The 24,567-nt window shown below is 42.9% G+C and overlaps 1 protein-coding gene and 1 long non-coding RNA gene across 8 annotated transcripts in view; both read left to right on the forward strand.

Annotated features, from left to right (window-relative positions):
- Positions 1-183: 183 nt before the first annotated feature.
- Positions 184-15,873, forward strand: LOC125096142 (uncharacterized). Of its 2 annotated transcripts, none has more exons than XR_007126085.1 (3): positions 184-317; positions 10,124-10,455; positions 14,821-15,873. It is a non-coding gene; the product is annotated as an uncharacterized LOC125096142 (long non-coding RNA). The 2 variants fall into 2 exon arrangements; XR_007126083.1 differs by lacking the exon at positions 184-317 and adding an exon at positions 5,419-7,133.
- Positions 15,874-18,953: 3,080 nt separating this feature from the next.
- The window catches only part of ST3GAL6 (ST3 beta-galactoside alpha-2,3-sialyltransferase 6), a 59,117-nt gene continuing 53,503 nt past the window's right edge, over positions 18,954-24,567 (forward strand). For 3 of the 6 annotated variants that reach the window (XM_047722872.1, XM_047722921.1, XM_047722913.1), the window contains exon 1: positions 19,465-19,602. The gene's annotated coding sequence lies outside the window, so the exon portion shown is untranslated. Of the gene's footprint in view, positions 19,089-19,420; positions 19,603-23,569; positions 23,726-24,567 lie in introns of those variants that run through there. The other 3 variants (XM_047722879.1, XM_047722890.1, XM_047722897.1) reach the window with 3 other exon arrangements.

Genomic DNA, 24,567 nt, shown 5'->3' on the forward strand with positions numbered 1-24,567 from the left:
ACTCCCTCACTTTGGGGGGAGTGTCCTTTTTTTTTTTTTCCCTGTTGATTGAGCCAAGGGCGAGGCTCAGATCTTAGGGTGGGAAAGACTTTAAACAATTTGCATTTGAAAAGAGGAAGTAGAAAAAAAAAAGAAAAGAAAAACACTGAGAGGCCCAGCCAGCTGTTTCCTACAAAGCTTTGACAACTTCGCAGCTGTTTACTGTCCTTTTGCCCCAGTGGAAACCGGCTTGCACTCTCGCCGGGACTGCTGCTCTTCTGGTCTCCCTTGCCTCTCCTGACAGCTGTAAACTCACCACTTGTCATTTCTCTTACAAGGTAAGATTCTGGGATTATGCTATGTGAACTCTGGGACCACTCGGTCTGTTTTCGACTCAGTTACAAGCAAAGCTGTACTTTTCTTACAAAAGCCAGAATAGATGAGGTCGTACAAATACCTCATTTCATCCTGGTAGTTGCCCAGTGAGGAGCACTGTATTATTATCCTCACGTCACAGGTGAAGAGAGTGACACATATGCCGCATGTCCAGGTCATCTGGCTGACCCCCAGGCCTGATTCCACACTGAGGCTTCCAAGAAACATCTTCCTATCAGGTGTGTGCCTGTTAAAAACAGATTTCCAGGGGCGCCTGGGTGGCTCAGTGGGCTAAAGCCTCTGCCTTCTGCTCGGGTCATGATCCTGGGGTCCTGGGATCGAGCCCCACATCGGGTTCTCTGCTCAGCGGGGAGCCTGCGTCCTCCTCTCTCTGTCTCTGCCTGCCTCTCTGCCTACTTGTGATCTCTGTCAAATGAATAAATAAAATCTTTAAAAAAAAAAACCAAAAAAAAAAAAAAACCAGATTTCCAGACAGCCAACTCAGTGACCCTGACTGGGCAAATGTGGAATGGAGTCCCAGTCTGTTTCCGAGAGATGGCTCTCTGGTGAAGGCAGGATTTAAACCTTCATGTGCTTCTCTACATCTTTATGTATCCTGCTTGGCGTAGCCCTTGCACATTTCTCAACTCTGATTAATCGTTCCTTCCTCTGGGTTCTCAGAGCACTCTGTTCTCATTGCTAGTACAGCCGGAAACAAACACATTGTGTTAAAATTAGCTGATGTTGTGTCTGTCTCCCTGACTAGTTACTTGATTTCCAGAATCTTGTTTCTCTTTTGCTTCCTCTTCTTGGATTGCTTCTTCCATTGATCTTTCCATAGCTTGGTTCTCCTTTCTCAGAAGCACAGGTGGGCATCCACTTAAAAGTTCCTTCCCCCCTTGGAGAAACCTTTTCTGATGACCTTAAGAATCAGTTAAGAAGACCATAACTCATTCACTGTCACATTACCCAATTTCATCATCTAGCATGAAGCATAGAGCTTCCTGCAGCAGGTGCTCAGTTAGAACCTGATTATCCACGGGCAGATTAAGCACATTTTTAGGGCACTGGTAAAAGAGGTTGCAAACATTGTTTTTTAAGATGTGGACATATAGTTATATTTTTAGACTCTAGAAATCATGTGAAAATAAAATTGGAATCTTTCTGGCCTCCATTCCACTTACATTATGTCCTAGTATTATTTTTATATAGAATTATATATATGTATATACATATAAAGATTTTATTTATTTTAGAGAGAGAAGGGGAGAGTGCAAGTCGGGGGGAGGGGCAGAGAGAGAGAGAATCTCAAGCAGAAGCTGCACTGAGCACAGAGCCAGAGGCAGGGCTCAGTCTCACAACCCTGAGATCATGACGTAAGCTGAAATCAAACACTTGGTTGTTTAATCGACTGAACCAGCCATGTACCCCGTATAGAACTATATGTTGAGAATGCACTTCATAACATTTGGGAGCCTTGAGTCTCTCAAGCTTTTAATCTGGCACTAGTATATGTCTGTTAACATCTTTGTGCTCTAAAAACATTTTGAAAATAAATTGGACAGGTGGTATTACCTAGTCCTATCTTGAAGTGGTTTAAAAACAAACAAAAATCAGCACAAATAAAGAGGAGATAGCCTCAGATTTCACAGGTTAAGGGCTGAGTCCTACAAGACTGCCCCCCCATCCCCACTTTACGTGCCAATCCCAAATCCAGTTTTGTCACCTGTGCTGACCTACCAGCTACAGACTGAAGGGTCCAAAGACCCCTCCTTGGACTTAATGAATTAGCTAGAGCAACTCACAGAACTCAGGAACATTTTACTTACCAGATTGGCAGCTTATTATAAAAGGATATAGTTCAGGAGCAGACAGACGGAAGAGATGCATAGGGCAACGTATGGGGAAAGGAAGGGAGCCTCTAAATCCAAGAGCACCCTCTCCCCAAATCTCTACCATGTTCGCCAACCCAGAAGCTCTCTCCCACCCCCATCCTTTAGGGATTTGTGGAGGCTTCCCCACATAGACAGGATTGACTCAATCATTGGTCATTAATGACTGGACTCAATCTCCAGCCCCTCTCCCCGTCCTCGGAGGTCCCGTTCTAAGTCTGAAAATTCCAATCCTCTAATCACACAGTTGGTTCCCCTGGCAACCGGCCCCCTCCTTAGGTTCAGTCCTCAAGTTATCTCATTAATATAACAAAAGACACCTTTGTCACTCTCAACACTTAGGAAATTCCAAGGATTTTCAGGAGCTCTGTTCCAGAAATGGGGCTCAGCCCTGATAGATACAAGTATCCCCACTTTTCAAAAGTTTGAGTTAGGGCACTTCACTTTTATGAAGGAGTTGTGTACCTCCATACCTGTTTTCGCTAACTGAACACAATCTATAGAGGATTTTCACTTAGTGGCAAGAGGGTTCGGTGTTCGTTGTGCATGGAGCCCTTACAGAGGCAGCACAAACAAAGCAGTGAGAGGGGCGCCCGCTCTCAGCATCTCAGCCTCAGGCTGCCATAGCTTTGAACTTGTGTCTGTTGGCATCTGTGCATTGTGTCTATTTATTTTGTGCACCTGCTAGCAAGATGTGTCCTAAAGTATTGGAAAAGTCTAAGAGAGGTTATTTTGGGGGTTTGGGAATGGTCAAAAAATATTTTCACATAAATTTCAGTTTACAAAGGCTTTCACAGGAATGCTGCACTTTCAGATAGTGGGGGAAACCTGTGTCTCTTATTATAAATTACAATATTATACCAGTCAAGGGGGGCCCAAATGCCAGAGCATCGACAAATAGTAGAAAATAAGAAAATATGGGTTATGTGCTTTTTTTTTTTTAAGGATTTTATTTATTTTTCAGAGAGAGAGAGAGCACAAGCAGGGGGAAGAATAGGCAGAGGGAGAAGCAGGCTCCCCGCTGAGCAAGAAGCCCACCTGGGCTTGATTCCAGCACCCTGGGATCAGGATATGAGCCAAAGGCAGAAGCTTAACTGACTGAGCCACCCAGGCATCCCTGGGCTGTGTACTGTAGACCTGTAAACACCATAAAAGTGATTGAAACATTAGCAGCAGACTTGTGGAAACCATCGCCTTCTAAGGGTCTGCGAGAAGTGGAAACACTTGGTCTTTTCAGATGTTGTAATTAAAGGTTGCCTGGACTGACATCGTTCCCTAGACTCGGACATGACAGACCAGATTTTCTTGCTCTGTCCAGTTTTTAAAGAAAGGATTCTTATAAATGCGTTGTCCTTTATCAATAGTCTCAACAAACTTTGGCAAAGATGTGCCTCAGAATGAAACAACTGTTTTTCCCCACCTGTAAATGCTGACAGGGGTCCGGTAAAATCTATAAAGAGGAGCAGCATGAGAAGAGAAAAGCATGTCACAGTTATCTCCGAGGAGCTGTCCCTTTCCCGAACCTAAACTGGGCCAGCAAACTGTTTCAACTCATTCTGATTCAAAATGAGGATCAGATGGAGGGGGTAGAAGAGGAAATGAAGTGAGAAGCCTAAGAAGATTGTAAGGGGGTTGGGGGTAAATGGTCCAAAAAGGACATTTAGCAGAAATCAGGGACAGTTCTCTCTTCCACACAAGGGAAGAACGGTTATTAAATCATGTTTTCCGGCAGCCTCCATAATTTGTTGTTGCTGTTAACATAGTTCCCTATCTCTTGGTTTAATTTTTGCAATAACAGAAGAATCTGTTTGTGAATATATAGTGAGTTCAGTGCAGTGCTGACACATTTTGATATCATAAAATTGTAGATAATTTAGAAATCAGGAAATCAGAAATTTTTGCCGAGGCAGAAATTAATTCTGGGAGAGATTTAGTTAATGCAGGCAACCTATTCCATTTCTAGACACCCTGTAGTGTTAACTATAATTGGCTAGAAGGTACATATAGCACTTTAATGATATGACTTGATCCAAGAGATAAAATTGAGGATAAACAGATAATAGAAATGAACCCAAAATGTGTCTAACAGAATCTCCTACCAGAAAATCAGGTCAGTAATCTGCACTCAAAATTCATTCTCAAAGTCAGCATTTTGATTAGACCAACAGAGAGTCTGTGGTTATTTTCTGCCGACAGCCTGCATTGTCAAGGGGTCTGTGTTGCTAGTTTTATTTATTTATTTTTTTTAATTTTATTATTTAACACAGAGAGAGGGATCACAAGTAGGTAGAGAGGCAGAGAGGGAGAAGCAGGCTCCCCACTGAGCAGGCAGCCCAATATGGGTCTCAATCCCAGGACCCTGAGATCATGACCTGAGCTGAAGGCAGAGGCTTACCCCACTGAGCCACCCAGGTGCCCCTGTGCTGCTACTTTTATAAGCAGGGTGCTTCCTGGGCTGAAGAAGGAAAAATGTGTGCTTTTTCTAACACTGAGTATATTTGACTATATTACATATTAGTATAATAAATGACAAACTACATGATGATTCCAGGGTCAGATAATTTAGTAGTTCTTCCAGCCCATCAAGGATCCAGACCCTTTCTGTATTCTCCCTCTACCTTCCTCAGATGTTAGCTTTGTCCTCACATGTGTACGTCCTCTCCCACTTCAAGATGGAGGCCATATTTCCAGGCATCACATCTTCATACAAAGATGTCTCACAGTTGGAACAGAAAATGAGGGCACTCGTTTTCCTCATGTATCTTTTGAAGAGATGAAGCCTTTACCAAAGGCCTTCCTCTCCTCTCACTGGCAAGAATTGGGTTGCAAATTCCCGTTCCCGACCTAAATAACAACAAAGGCAGTGGTTAACCACGCTTGGCTCAGACCAATTCTGGTTTACACCCCTAGGGCTGGGGAGAAGCCCAGCCTCCCCTAAAGTTTATGGCCCACTGATTCCTGAAAATACTTGGGTTTCTATTGACAAGGGTACAGAAGAAAATGGATGTACTACAGACCACCCTATAAAGAAGACAATATAGGGGCGCCTGGGTGGTGTAGGCAGTTAAACGTCTGACTCTTGATCTCAGCTTAGGTCATGACCTCAGTGCCATGAGATTGAGCCCAGGGCTGGGCTCCATGCTCAGTAGACAGTCTGCTTAAAATGCTCTGTCCCTCTCTCCCTCTGCCCCTCCCCCTGCTCTCTCTCTCTCAAATAAATAAATAAAAATCTTAAAAACAAAACAAAACAAGACAGTGTATTTTGACAGCCAGTGGTGCACAGAGAAAAGATTATATCACCTTCAGGGGGAAAAAAGGAACTTATTATTCACAAGTTTTTTTTTTCCAGTATGGAGATGAATGTTTTTGCCATTTCCACTTGGGCTTGGATACTTTCTTCTGGATAGAAGTAAAGTAAGTCTAACTTCTTTTGCTGTGCAGGCTGCCCAAGCATAATATCAAAATACAGTCCTCATGTGACTCCAGCTCACACCCTCAGGCTCCTCGGCCATCCCTCATGGTTTCCAATCCTTCACTGTGTCTTCTCACTGCGTGTCCCTCATTTCTCCCCAGCTAACTATAAGAAACTGAACTTTTAAGACCCGACTCTGGAAAACCTTTCCAAGTTCTCCGTGACCATTACATATTCCATGCGCTCTAGTCACTGTCCTCTCGGTCTCCCCCCTCAACATCAATATTTATGGAACTTGACACGCCGGCCAGTGTGCCCGCGGCCTTATCCAGAATCTCACTGAATCTTCATAAGAGCCCCATGGGACAGTTCTAATTCTGCCTCAATTTCAGAAGGGACAAAATTGAGGCATCGAGAAATTAACTAACTTGCTTAGATCACACAGTGTCTAAATGGTGAGGCCAGGGTTCAAAATCAGATGAAGAGTTCAGGGTCCTGGCTCATAAGCACCGCGCTCCACAGCCTCCTACAGTCTCTTCTATATCTGCAGACTGCTCCTTGCCCTGTGCCTGGCACATCGTGAACACAGATATTTGCTGAGTGAATGAATGATCCATAGTCATCTTCTTCTACATAACGCCATTTATTAATTTCTTCCTGAGACTGTAACGCCTCATATTGAAAACACTACTGCAAGTGTTTTTTGACCAGAAAAAATAAACGACATAGGTGGGAAGTCAAATAATACCACCCCCCCCCAGAAAAGATGTATATATACGAAAGCCCTGAAATTATGAATATGCCACATTGAATAGCAAGAGAAACTTTACAGACATGATTAAATTAAAGATTTTGAGATGGGGAGACTATCCAGGCAGACCCAAGGCCCCAAGTTCCCTAAAAGAGGAAGACATGGGGGGTCAGAGGCAGAAAGGGCATGTGTTGAGAGAAGCAGGCATTGCAGTTGGAGAAATCTGAAGATGCTACCTTGTAGGCCTTGAAAATGGAGGAAGGGACATCCATAAGCCAGTGAACACAGGCCTCCAGAATCTGGAAAAAGCAAGAAAACGGACCTCCCCTCCAGCCTCCAGAAGGAACCCAGCCTTGCTGACAAATTGGTTTCAGACTTCTGGCCTCCAGAACTGTAGGAAAATGAATTTGTATTTTGTCAAGCCAATAAAGTATACTTTACCGTAACAAACTTTAGCAGTTGGGGGCACAGGCAAAAAAAAAATTGAGCACAGATACTTTTCTTGATGTGGTTATTTTGTTTCTACTGATAACTCAGCCTATTGGTATAGTCCTTTTGATAGTAGGCACGTTGGACTTTCAGACTGCAAGTAGATGAAAACATAGATTCTCTTCATTTTCATGTTCTTCTTTAACGCATCTGGATGCCTGTCCTCTCATGTCACCAGCTCCTCTGGATTGTCATCACCCTCCTAGTGCCTGCTGCGGCTGCTGCTCCGTTAGAGGTTTGTCTCCCAAGAGGCTCATTCCCAGGAAATGACACAGTCCCCCCGTCTGTAGGGCTGCCTTCTAATCACAAGGTCTAACAACATTAGCTACTTATCTGGACATATATTTTTTTTAAATTCTAAATTTCTAAAACCTCTACAGGAGAGGAAAAGAAGAGTTATTTCCAATCGAATCATAAAGTATCCCAACTTCAGAGTATTTCAAATCTGGAAAATGAGTGATAGAAGGAAGTTTCTAACTTCAAGATAATCATTGCATTTAGGATATGAAATATTTATTATTTTACTTAGTTTTGCCTACCTACTTAAATTTGGATTTTATAAATCACATATGCCATGTTCTTCCTCCTGTGAAACAGAGCTATTATCTGCCTCACAGTCCTTTAATAATGAGTTTTACTTGGGAAGTTGGTATATTTAATTCCCTAAATCATGCTTCTTAAAGGGCGTGGTCCCTGGATTGGCAGCATCAGTGACTTCTGGGGGCCTGTTAGAAATCAAAGTTCTTGAGCCACATGCTAGTTCTACGGAGTCAGAAACCCTGGGACAGTGCCCCGTAATGTGCATTAGGGCTTGGAGCTATATTAGGGTAATCAGGGTCAGAGTGTCAGACATCTAAAGACCTTTTCAGAAAAGTCACTCACATCTCAGTGGCTAAGAATCCTTGGGTAGAAATTTTCTTCTGGCAAATTCTGAGTATATGTTTATTCCATTTTAAGCTAAGGTAACCCTAAGAAAGGAAAATCCCTAAGGAAAAAAAAATAAGCGAGGAAGATTATTTTCTGCGTAGAGGAAATCACAAATGTCACCTTTCAAGATGGTCCCATTAGTCTTCTCTAGTTTCTACCGCTAACAGTTACAATATCATAAGAAATAGTATCTGTTCACAAGTCTGCTAGTCTGCAAGCATCATTACGGCAGGCAATCTGTCAGCTCCCCCACTGTTTTCTTTGAACCTCACCAGTGCAGGACACAAACATAATCTCAGTAAACACCTATAGTCTGAATGCCTATCTCCCTTGTATCACTTCTCAAGGCCAGAACTCCGATATCTAGAATTCTGCATGTCGGAACCCTCTAAGACTACTGTGTTGGGCATTTGGTGGGTTCTCAATAAACTAAATGAATGAGTCAACCTTAAAGTACGATGTACTGATCAAATTCCAATTCCACTACCAACATGATCGTAACTTTTTTTTTTTAAAGATTTTACTTATTTATTTGACAGACAGAAATCACAAGTAGGCAGAGAGGCAGGCAGAGAGAGAGGAAGAGAAGCAGGCTCCCTGCCAAGCAGAGAGCCCGATGCGGGGCTCGATCCCAGGACCCTGGGATCATGACCCTAGCTAAAGGCAGAGGGTTTAACCCACTGAGCCACCCAGGCACCCCTGATCATAACATTTTGCTGGAAATAAGTAGACACGGGTCGGTGATAAAGGAATTTCTGTTGTACTATGTTATTGTAAAATATTTGACATTAGAGCATTTAGATTGTGCAAGCTATTTCTGCAGAGATGAAGTAAAGCCAGCTAGCAAAAAAAATGCAAAGTTATTTCAAATTAACCTGAATTTTGATCAGGATTCATTTTATTATGTCTGAACTAAAACACAGTTTATAATGATGACAAATCATATTAATTACTTACACAATAAAATATTAAGTAAGGCTGATAACTGTATGCTTCCAAGAGCAATATGGTGGTGATTTTATAATAAATCTGTCACCTGCAAGTTTGCCATGTAATTTTTTTCCAGGCATATTTCTCATGTTCAAGCTTTTATATTCATGGTTGATTTCATGAAAGGATCCCAGCCCTTGGTTTTCTAACTGGATATGCAGAGAATCAAATATGCAGCAATTTTGTTTCTTGTTGTAACTGGTTTAGGGAGATGGAGAAAAAGTAAATTAGAATACTGAAGGAAAGAGTCTTTCCCCCACAAAAACAAGCTCATTAAAATTTGTTTAACCATTAACCAAAGTTAAACACTTGTTGTCTTAAAAATGCTAGTAGGTATTGTGTGTGGCTTTAGGTGGGGTTATAATTCTTCTCACTTGTCTAGGAATCCTTTGTTCTCTAAATTCAGACTAGTATCTCCCAAAAGAACACAGTTTGGGAAAGGCCAGTAAATTCCAAAAGCAAGTATTTAATCCATTGTGAAATAGTATTCGTAAAGAGAGGAACTAGGAAGGCCCACGGAAGGCTGCATCAGACTCTGTACTTGTTAGGCCACTCCTGGATGGGTCTTTATTTTTAAGGACAGAAGAGCATAGTTTCAACTATGGAAAAATAGAAATGTTAATGTAATGTTAAAGTTTAGTTTGAAAATTAAAAAAAAAAAGACAAATAGATCACTACTTTATCAACATCCAGAAACTTGGGAATTATGTTATATCTGTTCTCCCTCTCCCTCTCTCTCTTTTTCCCCCCATCTATGTCAGAGTTAATTGAGAGATTTCTAAACAAAAGCATTAGATCCCTTTCCCTCTGCCAAGGGAAGGTATGTACCCGGGCTCTGGACTCACTCAGACCTAGGTATGAATTTGGTTTTATTTCTGTTTTCGTTTCCTTCATACTGTTTCAGTAATACTGAACTCCTGGGTTTGTTACAATGAAATGGGATAATGAACACAAAGCCCCTCCTTAGAGCTCCATAGATGTTACTGTTTCACCAGCCCTCTCACATTTGCCTAGGCCTTCATTCATTTGGGGGCTGCCACACTCTGCCTTGTGTTGTTAGAGAACCTTTAGTAAGACTTTGTCTTAAACCTCTTACATCCTCTCACAGACCCCCCATGGAATCCCCTGAAACCTCTTACATCCCCCCACCCCCACGGCCGACCCAATTCCTGCTATAAATATCCCTCCTCCACCCCAAGAAGATAACCAAGTTTTGGGGTTCTGTTGGCTCAATGACTTTTCTGTTACAGATTTAGAAATTAACAGATCTTAGAAGACATCTCAGCTTGGGCTATTGTTGCTTTTCAGAAGACTGACAGAGAGGGTGGAGTCCAATGTGTCTTTCATTCTAGTGGGATAAAGGGTCAGGGAGGCAGGCTCCTTCCTGCCTCCCTGGGGAAGCAGAGAGGCAGTGAGAAAAAGAGGGAAGCATTTCAACAGAAATCAAGATGAAGAGCTCAACAAGAGACATATGAAGATTCTTGCAGGACTAAGCTCCAGGAGCACAAAAATGTTTGCCTGTTTTCCCCACTGGCAAACTATTCCTAGCACCTACAGCAGGTGCTAGGCAGGTAACAAGCAAGTTATTTATTTAATGACTGAATGTGGACTGTGTTAAGGACATGAAGGATGAAGTTCAGGTAAGATGGAGAAAAAGGAGGAGATCAAGAGGGTGCCTGGGTGGCTCAGTCATTAGGTGGCTGCCTTTGGCTCAGGTTATGATCTTGGGGTCTTGGGATCGAGCCCCACATCAGGCTTCCTGCTTTGTGGGGAGCTGGCTTCTCCCTCTCCGACTCCCCCTGCTTGTGCTCCCTCTCTCTGTGTGTCTCTCTCTGTCAAATAAATAAATAAATAAAATCTTAAAAAAAAAAAAAAGATGATCAAGGATAACTCCAAGGTTTTAAAAGTGGTAAGGGAGAGGAAAAGCATTATCAGTAATAAAGAAGAGTAAGTGAAAAGAAAAAGCTGGTCAGAGTGGAAGACTAAAAATGTGGCTTTGGATTTGTTGGCCCTGCTTTTTGTGAAATACTCTGCATGCAGCAGGTGCTGACAAATACACATTGAACTGAATGCTTAGCAAGCAGCGAGAGATTCAAGACCCAGAATTAAAGTAGTCAGAGCTAGCAGTAGAGGACTCCCAAGTCCCTTCCTGGAAATGATGAGTGAACCCTTGAGAGATCCAGATCCAGAATAAGTGTGTTCCCCTGAACGGCATGGCATGTGCACATTTTCTGAAGTCATGTACAAATGAATTTACGAATTGCCTCTGTTAAATAAAATTTAGGGAGAACTTCCAAATATTTAGTATTGGAATTTTATGGTTTTCCAGCCTATGGATTAACATTTTGTCTGAGAGATTCTCCATGGCGGGACTCTTAACTCTAAAGGCCCTAGGAAGATTCAATGGTTTTCAGCTTTTTAATCTATAGCCGGTAAAACTTTCATCAACTATACAAAATTTGGTGGATCCAAATCTACAAACTAGATGACTTGGTTAAAATGGCATGAATTTATCATGTGATAAGCACAGAGACTTACAGTTAAGTCCTGCCTACTCCCATCTCTCTCTTTAAGCAAAAACAAAATTAGGTGCTTCCCTTCAGTCCCTTAGGTAGGATTCAGAAACCCTTGATTTTATACTAAATGATGATAAAGATTAAAGTTATTTATATTTACCATGTTTGAAGCACTTCGGATAGCTGCTGGGTTAGTGTCTTGCCGTGTGGCTAATATGCTGACAATAATTAGCAGTCCTGTGCAGGATTTGGAAAAACTGCTACCAATATGGCCCCCAAGTGCAGAAAAATAAATTTGGAAGCTTACCAGGAGATATAGTTAAGTCATATTGTAAAAATTGTAAGACAAAAATTGATGACTAGTTTGACCCCTAGGAAACAATGGTCAGTTTGAATCCTTCATTTTACCTTTATTTCAGATGTTCCTGGTTGTTCCTATATCTAGAACTCTTTATTACTGATACTGATTCTCTTGTATTCATAATGGCCTATAGTAGAATAAGCTGTTCAGGGTGGGGAATTGAAATGAGTACTGAAGAGTACAGGACTTGCGGGCTCCTGGGAAGCTGCCAAACATGCTTTCCTTGTGATAACCCTGATGCCATTACAGTTAATGTTTCTGCTACTATAATTACCCTAAAAATGGGATCTATCCCCCAAAGCAATTTCAGGTGTGAAAGAGAGTATACTCAGGCACGAGAAATGATGACTAGGGTCTTGAAGAAAGGTTTCAGTAATCTATAGTCTATGTATCCATGGAGAAGATATTCTGGTTTGGAGAACTGGTACAATGGGAACTAGAAATGACCACCATACCATGTCAGTTGACATCTTGATTCCCATACACAAAAAGCTAATGAAGGTTTCACAGGATTCTCATTCAGTTAACCAAGGTTGTAAGTTTTTATGAAATCTCATACTCTAGCATAATGGTCATTAATTTTCTCATATCCTTCATCTTTTGAATAGAAAGGCACAATGTCACAGATGTGAAAAGAGAGCCTTGGAGTTCAACCTGGGTCCAAATTCTAGGTTAGAGATGTAAAAGTTCTGGCCCTTGGACAAATTATGTAGTTTTGCTGAGTCCATCATCTCAGCTTACAGGGTTGCTGTGTGTAGTTAAACAATATAATTTATAAAATCACCTAGCATCTGGAAGGAGTATAATAAATATGAGCTCACATTTGAGCTTATCTAGTGGCTTCCATCTTGCCTTCTTTCTTCCCCTTTGCACTTGGTGTCTCCTGATCTTATCTTCAGGTACAATGGCAGAAGGTTGGGAGAATTCTTAGGTATACATGGGCAGTGGTTCTTAGTGAACTTTCCAGAAGCAACTTTGTGTCCCAGTGGTATCTCTCTACTTGGCAAGTCACTGTCTTTTAATATCCTTTGGTGATGTGATAATCTCCTACAAGTTTGGGAATAGACAAGTTCCTTTAATTCTGAGGTTGAGAATAACAGAAACCCAAAACATGGTCACAATCAAGGTTCTGATGGAAATGGTACATAATCACCCATTTATATCAAAGCTTTTGTCATTACCTCTCAGAAAAACCACTGACCACTCCCCCAACTCCCCAAGAAGTAAAACTCAATTTGGTATGTGTCTCTAAGCAACCACATGTAAAAATTCCTAAAGCACAAAATGGTTGAAAAATTCTCCCTTTTTTCAGTTAAAAATAAATAGTGAAAAATCAAACATTTGGTATTGTATAATTTAGAAAGAAAAATCCTCCAGTGACAGCTAATATTCACAGCTTATGTGTATTCCTTCAGAAACCTTGTGCACTAATGTCAGCTGTATTATAACTATCGTTATTTCTAGTTCTTCAAAACATATTTAACGATATCAGAATCCTACTAGGCAGTGTGATACTTAAATTTAATAATATCTTGGACATTATTCCAAGTCATTAGGTAGAAGACTAGCTCATGGTTTTAGAGATTCTACAGAATTCTATAGTATATGTGTACCCTATAATTCCAATCTTTACTAAAGCTATTTGAGTCATTCCAGTCATTGTAAGCAACATTTATAAGGCAATTCTTTTTCTTTTTTTAAAGATTTTATTTATTTATTTGACAGAGAGAGAGAGAGTGAGAGTGGGAACACAAGCAGGGGGAGTGCGAGAGGGAGAAGCAGGCTCCTGCCAAGCAGGCGGCCAGATGTAGGGCTTGATTCCAGAACCCTGGGATCATGACCTGAGCTGAAGGCAGACGCTTAAAGACTGAGCCACCCAGCTGCCCCTCTCAGGCAATTCTTATGTACAACTTTATATAACTGTGCAAGGATATCTGTAACAGGAGTTTCTATTGGTGGGATTTCTGTATTAGAGTACGCAAATTCAATAAGTGCAGTCAAGACCCCTCAAATTTACTAGAATGTAAGCTACACGGGAACAGGAATTACGTTTCCTTCACTGCTTAGATTAGTGCATGGCACAAAGCAGACATACATAAGGAATATAGGTTTTATTTTTCTCTTCAGAGAGCTGCTTGTCCATGTAGTTTATCTATTTTTCCATTAAATTCTTGTTTGTTTGTTTTTCCCCTAGGAGTTCTTGGTAAAGTAAGAAAATTAACCATTAGCCACGTTGCAAATTGTTGCAAATACTTTTACGCAGCTTGTCTTTGTACGTCTGTGTATTTTGCCATTTGGAAGGTCTATATTTTCATGAAATCAAACGTATTAACCTTTTTCTTCATGCTCCTTTTATGTTTAGTTTTTTTCCCAGCAAAATAAAAACAAGACTCATATAGGTTTTCTTCTTCTTCTGTCAGTGTGGCCTTGAGGTTTTGTTTTGTGTTCACCTGATATTTCTATTTTGGTCTCTGTTGATTGGGGGCGAAAATGCATTGTATAGAATGGAGAGTACACAGGGAACCACCAAGGGAGAGAGCTCAGATTTATGCCTCAACATGGACACATTTTTATCTGGGATTTTTAATCTCTTTCCTCAAACACATAAAAATAACTCCCTTGTTGGCATCTTCTTTTAATTACAGAAGTTATTCATGTACATTGTAAAAAGCTCAACTTATCAGAAATATTTAGAATAAAAAGCAAAAATCTTCCTCCACTTTCTCTCTCTGCCTCTATAATTCCACTCTCTAGAAGAAATCTGTCCACGCTCCCTATGGATTCACAAATATATACACACATATTAGTGGTCCTTTATTTTTTCCTGCTTGATATTAATGAATCATAATACCTATGACATACCATACGTACATTCAACATATAATTTCTGAATGTAGAATTTCCAAAGCCAGTGTAGTGCAGCTGCTACACATCACGCATCAGTGAATTGAATGTATATACACATTTATAATAGCTTTGCAACGGCTGCATTCATGGTTAGGATATACCACAATCCAATTAGTCACTCTATTCCTGGGCACTATTTTCTTGCTTTTAAACATTATAAGCAATGCCACTATGCCCACCCCTATTCATGTTTTTGTATTTATATGTGATTATTTCTACAGATCAAGTCCTAAAAGATGGATTTGCTGGTTTGAAGGTGACAAGCATTTATAGCAGATTGGAGCTGGGGAAGCCACGAGAAGCCCCTTTATCATTCCCAGCTCACTGTAATGACTCCACTTGCACCCTGCTTTAGGAGTGCTACTGAAAATAGTTTTGTTTTGTTTTTGTTTTTGTTTGGTTTGTTTGTTTAGAGTGTGAACTTTTGAACATGAAAAGATCAAGCAGAAACTCATCTGAGTGTGGGCTGATGTATGCTTTGCCCAGGATTTCCACTTTTCCGGATCCATCCTATAAAAACCTCCTGAAATGAAACAGTGGAAGTTCATTCAGCTCTAATCCAGCTGTGATGAGAGACAAGGGGGCTAGCTAAAAATGTGAATCAGTGGGCTGAGTGCCCCAAGGGAAGGTACCTGTAATATTTTGACAGAATTATCAGTCATGGGACTGGAGCAGAAATTAGCAGAGCATCTCCACAGTTGGGGGAGGGAGGGACATCTCCCTCCTCTCCCGGGAGTGGGAGTGTGCCCATCAGCTAGGACAGTGGTCCCGGTTTCCAACACTTCTCATGATTGCGGAAGTTCTCTGAGTAAGGTGCTCCAGGAGGCAGAGGTTTGCAGACTGCCCCCATCCAACCCTAGGAGGTGCCCTACCATCTGGGGTTTGTTCAGGGACCTGCTGGGTAACCAGAAGGGTTGCCTGCCCTCTTCTGGACCAGGTAACCAGGAGTCAGCTAAGAGAGCCTCTGTCTTTTCCCACCCCTTCCTCCTTCCCACACCTCTTTCCTCCTCTGCTTGGCTTGAGGCCAAACTGTCATCTAAGGAGGAAAGGTAAAGAACTTTAATTCGGGTTTTGAAATTCAAACTCATAACAACCTTGTAAATTTGATAGCAATCACCAATTGCCCTCTACAAAGGAAGTTCGATTTCATACTTCTTGAATAGTTTCCCTGACACCTTGATGAAATACATTAAGCTCATTAACCTTAATTTTTGCCAGTCTGATTTCTCATTATTATCTACGTTTTCTTAAACAATGTTAGTATAAAAAGACAAGAAAATCAATTCACCTGTCTGTGGACTATTTGTATTTCTTCCATAAATTGCTTGCTTATGACCCATGTCCTATTTTTAAATGGGGTATCTTTTTTTTTTACAGATCCATAGGAACTCTTGACATGTTCTGAATATTAACGCTTTTAACAAAACACTGAAGTGGTCTTAATTATGGCTTCCAGCATACAGATATTTTATATGTTCCTGTGCTTAGAACACACTGAACCCCAGGTCCATCCTCTCACTTCCCCTCATCCTCCAGTTTGTGGAAGGAGAGCAAATACAGTTCCTGAGACTGGGCTGCTAAGAGCTCTGAAATCTTGACAGGACTAGTAGAATAAGGAGATGCTACTGTTGATGAAAGTTGCAAAGAAGCTTCCAGAGAGACCTGCACTCTTTTTTCGAGCTCCAGCGGTATTGAGGAAATCAACACAATGGTTATTTTCATATGCAAATACGGGGCTGAGGCCTGCTCTGCTTTGGAGAAGTTAAGGCGTTGCTCAACAGAGTGAGCTGCCTTCTGTGAAAGAAAACAGTTTTCCCACGCTGCAGGCAGAGGCAGAGCTCTAAGTGAGGAGAGACACTGCCTCCACCCTGTGGCTTACTCTTTTTGAGATGCACCTGTTCTTTAAATAATTGCTTACAGTAGATAAAACCCCAAGACACCCAGAAGGCTAGGCTGGCAGGATCTTCCCCTAGAAGTGGAGGAACAATGGGGTGCAGAGATGATGACCTTGGTCAAACTCAGTCTTGGGCCAGATACTATTTAAAACTGGAGAACCTCAGCCTTGAGAAATGTTAGAAAAAAGGAAATTTCTTTTTGTTATTAACTTAGAAGGGGATATTGTGAGAAAGTGGCCTCTTGTCATTTTCCAGCTCTCTCACTGGTCCTGGGGTTTACCAGAGGTGATGGTCCGGTGGAGAACCTACCACTTTGAGCAGGTCTCCTCTATATGAAGTAGTCCTACATCGATCATGCCAGAAAAGCCTTTTCTTGGGATAGGACAGGTCACCTGTAAAACTGATATAATATAATCTATCTTCAGGGGTTTGTTCTTTTGGCAGGACCTACATTGGGATTGAGAAAGAAGTACTATTTTCTTTAACCTTACCCTCTATGCTGTGCTGAATGGCATCCCAGGGTGGTGTGGAAAACCTGACTTTTACTTGTCCCTAGGGACACAGAGGCCATATCCTATGGAACAATGTGATTTTAACAAAGAGATTGTAGCATCCATAAGCACAAAAGAAACCTAGCAAACTTGGCCAAACCTGTATGTACACTGCCTAAATATATTATGATTTGGGGACCATTAAAAGAATTTGCATCTTCCAAGAGTCCTCTCCTCCTTCCTGGTCCTTCCCCTCTAACTTTATTAGAATACACCTTTTATACAAAGGCTAAATTACATTTATTTATGGTGAAAACATTTTCCCCAAAACAATTGCCAAAAACACTATCCCAGAGAGAGCTAAAACCCTATAATCCCATTACTCTGCTTAATTCTTTATCATCTCCCACAGGAATTCAAAATTTTTGCATAGTTGCAATCATGTGCCCATACAATGATATATCCTGCATTTGAAAAAAAATTAATGTTACACAGCTCAAAGGTCCCTGCCCACAAAATGACATAGACATGAGCTCTTCTGGAAAGAAAACTGATCTTGGTTTCAGGCACTTTCATTTGAGTCGCAGCTTCAATGTAGACAGAATGACCTTGGGCACATTTCTTAATCTCCAGACTATATTTCTTCATTTCTAGAATGAGATTCTTCTTGCTTGCAGGATGGAAAGGAGGAACAGATATGATGCACAGGCAGTAATTGACTCAATGTTGGACAGTGACTGGTCTTATTTCTGGAATTGATGGTTTTTGTACCAAGCACTGGGCCAAGCATTCTTTAGATCATCGTCTATTTAAATCCTAACAACCCCTGAAGATAGGTTGTTTTATCTCTCTTTTACAGGTGGCACAAAGGAAGTACACTGAGGCTAAGGCACATGCTCAAGGTCACAAGGCATGCCAGTGGAGGAGGTGGAATTTGAATGAGGTTAGGGTGAACAGTGTCTTTTTGGCCACTCCTATAAGGCAGCACAAATTCTACCTAAGAATAGCAGATGACCTGTCCCCTTAGCACATGACTTTGCAGATCCAAAAATCCTAAGGACTGAGTGAATGAGGTATAATACTGGTTTAATTCTGAAGATCGTGAACAAAAGAAGGATAATAAGGAACTCAGGAAAAACTAAAAAGAGCAAAGCAACCTCAAGGAAAATTGACCTAGGTGGGCAAATTTCCCAAACATCATTCACTACTCTGATGTATCCGGAGTGACCTTCAAAATTTCAAAATTTGTGTGGGTTACTTCAAAGGCAATTTGTGGAAAAGGAAGGAGATAGGCATTTTCTGAACACTCAAGTTTTTTGATTGGTAAAACCGGGATAATAACAAGTGTTGTCTCCCAGGGCTGTTGTTAAAATTAACACAAATACCAGAAGGGCCAGCACAGATGAAGGACTTTATTTCAGTGCGGTGACACGCTGCCGCTTTGAATTAGACCCAAGTCCGTGGCTCTTCTCTCTGGGGTCATTTGATGGCATGTGATTACGATGTTCACTGTCCAAAGGCTGGAGCTATTAACTGAATGTTGCTAGACAATGAATTACTTCACAAACACTGAAATATAAAAAGTATTCAGAGCCATCCAAGTATGAGGACATTATTGATTTATGCTTTTCTCAAGAGAGCTACTTTAACAAGAAAGAAAAATCCACGTCCCACCTTCGTTCTTCTCCCTAAAGTAACGTCTCCTCCAAAAGACAAAGAGCACTAACGCATTTGTCCTTGAAAGGCGGAGCCCAGGAATTCTCGAGTTCTCGAGTTCTGAACACCTCCCTTTCTGCTAGGTACCAAACCGCCTGCCTCACTTGGTGTCACAGAAGGTCCCGGTGCGCCAAGCAAATGTGTTTTTTTTCTGCGGCCCGCCACCCCGGCGGGGAAGGGGAGTACCCTGGCCGCCCCACACTTTCCCCGCTGCAGCTTTCCAAACAAACCAAGGCGGGATGGGAGTGTCTTCTTGGCTGTGGAACTCGATCCTCCTACCTTGTCCTGAAGCCACCCGCTGCTTTTCCCCGGCCCTCCCTTCGTGGTGATTTTCCTGTCCGGGACGCCCGGGAAGGGCGCGCGGCTGGTGTCCGCCCAGCCCGAAAGGTACGGGCTTTCCGGCCGCCCTGCTCCGGGGACGCGGAGCCCCCCTCAGTCTCCCTCTGCATTGCACCTTCCTCCGTGAACTTGGGGGCGGCCGTGGTCACCGCGCGTCTGGCGCCAGTAGGCGAGCAGGAGGAGCTTCCCCGCGGCTCCGGAGGCGCTCGGCGCAGTCTCCCGGGATCCAGACCGGGCGCGGAGGGCAGCGCACCGGCTGGCGGGCGCCTCCGATTCTCCGCGGCGCTTTCCGCAGTTCGCCCGCCTGGTCGGTGGAGGAATCGTGCCCGTGCCAAGCCTAACCCGGGCCACCTTCCTCCGGTTTTTTCCGCCGGCCTTGGGCTTCGGCGGCCCGATGCGGCAGGCGCCTCGGGAGCAGCAGCATCCGGCTGGAGCGAGCGGCGGCGGGCGGAGAGCAGCGGGCCTCCAGCCGCCCAGCCCCGCACACCCCTGCAGTCTTCGCTCCTGGGCCTTGGAGGGTAACTCTCTCCCGCCGGCTTCCCGGCGCGTTTGCATTGCCCGGGTGAGGGGGACTGGGGATCGGGGAGACCGAGTTCCCCACGCTGGTTGGGGCGGCCTGCGATCTGTGCAGCCTCTGAGCGTCGCGGGTGGGGGGCACGCTGAACCGACAGCTCCCTCCGCGCACTCTTCCGACCCCGGCAGCGTCCGAGCGCTCAGCCTCCTGGTTTAGGAGCTGGAGAGACTGGACACCCGGGGCGGAAAGGACTTGCGGGGCGCTCGGACCCCCAGGGCGGGAGGAGGGGCGCTGCGAGTCGGGAGGATCTGCTTTGGGACCCGTTTTTCTCAAATCTTAGGGGGAGCTTGGGCACTGGCGTGCCGACAAGGGTGGGGGCTCCTTGCTCACCTTTGTTTTGTAAAAGGGTCTATCCGCGAACCGGGGCTAGAGATCTGGAAGGTTCTCGTTTTTTATCTTAGAAAAATTTCCAACAAACCCTTCTTCCCGCCACAGTAGAACTAGACCTAACAAAACAAACACCGAGGCAGTTTGGGGGAAAGAGCGGTGGTTGAGAAACTCGCAAGGTTTGGGCTCCCGTTAGTTTTCAAGGTAAAAAAGAAACGACTTGTCATTTTGAGGCTGTTGCTCTAGGGTTCTCTGGAGATCTCAGCCTCTTTCTTCTGTTATTTTGGCTTAAAAGAAAATCTGTAGACGATTTCTAGAAACTAAATACAAACCCCAAACACCTTCTTACAGGATCTTCAGTAGAAGGGGTGGGGAGAGAGGTGTTGGGGCGGGGAGTGGGGGTGGAGGTGGGGGTGGTGCTTGCTGTTAAAAGGTAACATTTAAAAACTGTATGTGGGAGAGGGGATAGGAATAACATCCGTGGATGCCATCAGAAACCACAAAAACTGCAGATTCTAAACTCAAAAAAGTCACATGCATCTGAGTACTCTGATTAGGTGGATAGTTAAGGGACTGCAGGAGAGCCAGAAACTCCTTGCCCTCCTTGGCTCTTCTGCTCGTTTTCACACTGATGTTTAGGTTTCTGATGGCTGCGTGTACTGTGCTACCGTGTGGGTGTTTGACTTTCCGGTCTTCAGACTTCCTCTCCCAACTGCAGACGGTGACACTGTCTTATTTACACGGAGATATTCAGTATTTGGGAAGATCTGGTCAGGGTATGAGGTTATTTTCCTTTTGAAAACAAGTTGATTTGACATTTGTAAATTGGTTGTGTAGCTTCCTTTTCTTCTCAGCAAGGACTGTTTTTCACACCCAGATATGCAAAAGAGACACTCAGATTGTTTTGTAGTCTGTTGTCACTGAATAAGGCCAGTTGCCTTCGAGACACTTTATTTTATTGTTTTTTAAAGATTTATTCATTTCAGAGACAGAAAGTGGGGGGAGGAGAGGACAGGCAAAGGGAGACAAATCTTCAAGCAGACCCCCTGCTGAGCACAGAGCCCAACACCAGGCTCCATCTCTGGACCCTGAGATCATGATCTGAGCCAAAATCAATAGTAGAACACCTAACCAACTGAGCCACCAGGCCCTCCGACTCAGAGACAATTGAGATAATGGCAGCTTTGGTTTATAAGGAGAAAATGTTTTCAAAAACTGATTGTATCACCCTGGTCGGGCTTCGTGAGTCTTCCTTAATTGTTCATATGGAGGAGGAGATCTTCATTCCCTGCTCAGTGGAGCTTCTTTCCTGGAGTGATATTTTTACCGTAGTCCCTGAATGTCACCGTCCCAGATTATATGTCTCCTTATAAAGATGCAACAAAATGAGATCACGTTTCATATTTGTTGGAAATACTCAGTTTGTTCTTCTGCCCCAAATCCATAAAAATCTTTGAGGCTCAGAAAGAAATAGACACTAATTGGCAGAAGAATACCACTGAAAGACTGTTAAAGAAAAAAACACAAAAACCCTAAAATGTAAGTCTGTCTTTTGTGAAAATTGCAATTCTCAAGTTATCTCATCCCAGAACATAGTGGTAGCTGTTTTCTTCTGTTGGAGATACTTCTGTGTTCCACCTTATGGGGAATATTGTAGGAGAGAGGTGAAATATGCCACATTTTCTATACATCTCTGATAAACATCTTCTGCTAGCCATGCAGATTACCACTTGGCTTCTGTGGAAACTACGATTCCATCCAGGGTTGGGGGCCAGATAGTTATTTAATATACATTCCAGCTGATTCCAGTAACATAAAGCTCACATGGCAGGCACTGTGATCCCCGGTGTTTTCACGTGTGTTATTTTATTAAATCTTCCCATCAACTGTATGAAACAGGCATAATTAGCTCCATTTTATAGTTAAAAAAAACCCTAAGATTGTCCCAGCATAAGTGACTTAGAATGGATCACATAAAGGTCTGCTTGACCTCTGCCTTACACCCTCCCAGGAAACCTCTGTAGTGTACATTCTTTGTGCATATCGTTCAACTTTGCCTTGTACACACTCAACGGATATATCTTCTGATCTGAATATACTTTCTTAATTACCCCTCACTTGAACAGGTGGTCTGCATACTTTGCCTTCCCTTCTGATAGCTCCTGACTTTCATCAATTAGTTATCTTCTGTCTTCTTTGTATTTTTGATGTGCCACTTTGGTGTGCTGTGTCTGGCCAAATTCAGGAGGCTATGTTATCTCCAAGGCATTGTGTTGCAAAAATTCTTTTCATTCTGGATATATTTTCCCTGAAGTTCCTACTCAACCTTCTTTCCTAGAAGAAGCCTACCCAGGGGCATATCCCTACTCTCACAATTTCAGTGAACCTCTGCTGTTTATTCTAACTACAGTGGATAACAGAACACATCAGAACTTCCAGGTGACTCCTTTATGGGTTAAAAATAAAAATAAATTTTTATTACACTGTATGTTAATTATACTTCAATAAAAAACGTATTTGATTTGGAGCAGGCTTGGTGTATAGTGTACAAAGGATACGGTGGACATTGCAGCATGTTAGTAAAAAACTGTATTTCTGGTTCTGTATTAGGATGTCAGAAGTACTGTTCCCTCACATGGTGAGGTGGCAGGAGTTCTTTCTCCAGGTGGTGACTACCAGCACTGAATAAGCAGTGGGGTCTTAGACTTGATCAGGAACTTGGCTGCCATACGGTCAGGCTCAGAAAGGGTAAGATCCTGGGGATGAGTTTGAGAGTAAAAGCAAGTTAAGGAGCAGTAGGAACTGAGTCTCTATTCCATGGCCCTGTTTCCTCTTCTGGGAGACTTTTTGTCATCCGCAGGGTTGGGGGATGGCCAGCTTACCATTTACTGTTCATCCTTCTGCACTGACTGGAGAGGGGCTTTCCTCTTCTTGGACCAGTGGGAAAGAGAGGAAGGAAAGCACCCAGCCCTTGGGAATTTTTTTTGTTTTTTTTTAATCACGAACACTGAAAAGCTGGGTGAAAAGATGTTCTTTCTTTTTGCCCTTTTACCTAAGACACAGTATGCTTAGTAACATGTAATGCTGGTCTTTGAAGGATTCTTTAAACCTTGACCTGCTTTCATCTGGTTGGGAATGGAAAGGTCTGTAGGAGATGAGGAGAACGAAGCCTCCAGATGAAGACATGGCAGGGAAGCTGGAGATAATTGAAAGGGAAGCGACCAGCCATAGGTTGTGCAAGCTGGTCCGGAGTTGGTGTGGTTGTAGGTTGCAGTCACTGTGGTGGAAGGTAGGGGTGGCAAGGGAGCAGAGAGTGGTTTTTGCGGTAAATCCTGGGTGACTTTCTGCATAGTCATCCTTAAGGTAGGAATTGAGTTTCAGCTAAGGTTTACTGAGTATTTGCTACCTACCAGGAGGTGTTCTAGGTGCCGGGGGAGGGTGGGGGGTAGGGCATGCATTGTTGAACAAGAGAGACTGAGACCCCTGCTCTTATAGACCTTAGTTTTTGTGGGAAACAGAGTCAATAGTCAAGGTACAAATAAATGAAAAAAATACCTTTCAGATACAAGGCAATACACCTCGGGCTGTGCTAGAGAGGGAGCTTCTCAGAGGAAGTAGTATTTGAACAGAAATGTGAATGATGAGAAGCAGCTGTCAAGTGAAGACCAGAAGGAAGAGCTTTCTAGAAGGAGGGAACAGCAACTGCAAAGGCCCTGAGGCATGAATGGGTGGGGGCGTTTGGAGAACTTGTAGATGGAGAGGAGTGCAAAAGGAGAGTTTCAAGGTGGGAGACAGTCATCTGAAGCCTTCAAGTCTTGGAAAAGAGCTTGAATTGTGTTTTCATTAGAATGGGATACCACCAGGGATTTTTAATTAGAGATTAAGTCAGTCATTGCTTAGTGGGCATGGGCTTTCCAGTTGGTGTCTCTCACTTCCTCTCCCTGTCGTTCTTTTTCTCTCTCCCTCTCCCTCTGTCTCTCTCTCTCATATACACACTCACGTGCACACACATTCACCCTCAGCCAGCTTTACGTCTCTCTGTTAATTGACCATCAGTGATTTCTCCTTCCTCACCCCAGGCCAGGGCACAGGCATCCATGCAGAGAGGCAAGGCTCAAAGGACCCTGGGCTCTGGACCTCAGCCTCTGAAATAAACCCATATGCTCATAGTTTCATTGTCATGCATACAACTCTGCATCACTAGCTCTGAGTTCTCAGCCCCTCTCCAGACTGAACCTCTAGATAGCTCTACGAAGTCTCTGGCTGGGTGGTATCTGAAACTAGATACTAAAAATTATGTTAATTAGGCAAATCAGTTGCAGTTGATATCTTTCCTAAGACAGTGATTGTCAAAAGAGGTGAAAATTTAAGTAATCCAAAGGCCTTGCCTTTTCCTGAATACCTGCTCTTTTTCTCCCAGACAGGCTGATGTCTACGTGGTCTGTTAGGGGAGGTGTGTGTGCTTTTTAGAATACAGTTTCAGTAGAAATGTGCAAGATTCTTGGACTCTTTGTTACGGGAATATCCTATGCCTGAGAAATTTCTTTTGTATTGGTCTTTGTAGATGATCTTAGAATAATATTTTAATCATGAAGGCTTACGCCCAAGCTGTTATCTCCTAGTAGC

This window comes from Lutra lutra, chromosome 1 (assembly GCF_902655055.1).
Source record: "Lutra lutra chromosome 1, mLutLut1.2, whole genome shotgun sequence".
Taxonomy (NCBI): Eukaryota; Metazoa; Chordata; class Mammalia; order Carnivora; family Mustelidae; genus Lutra; species Lutra lutra.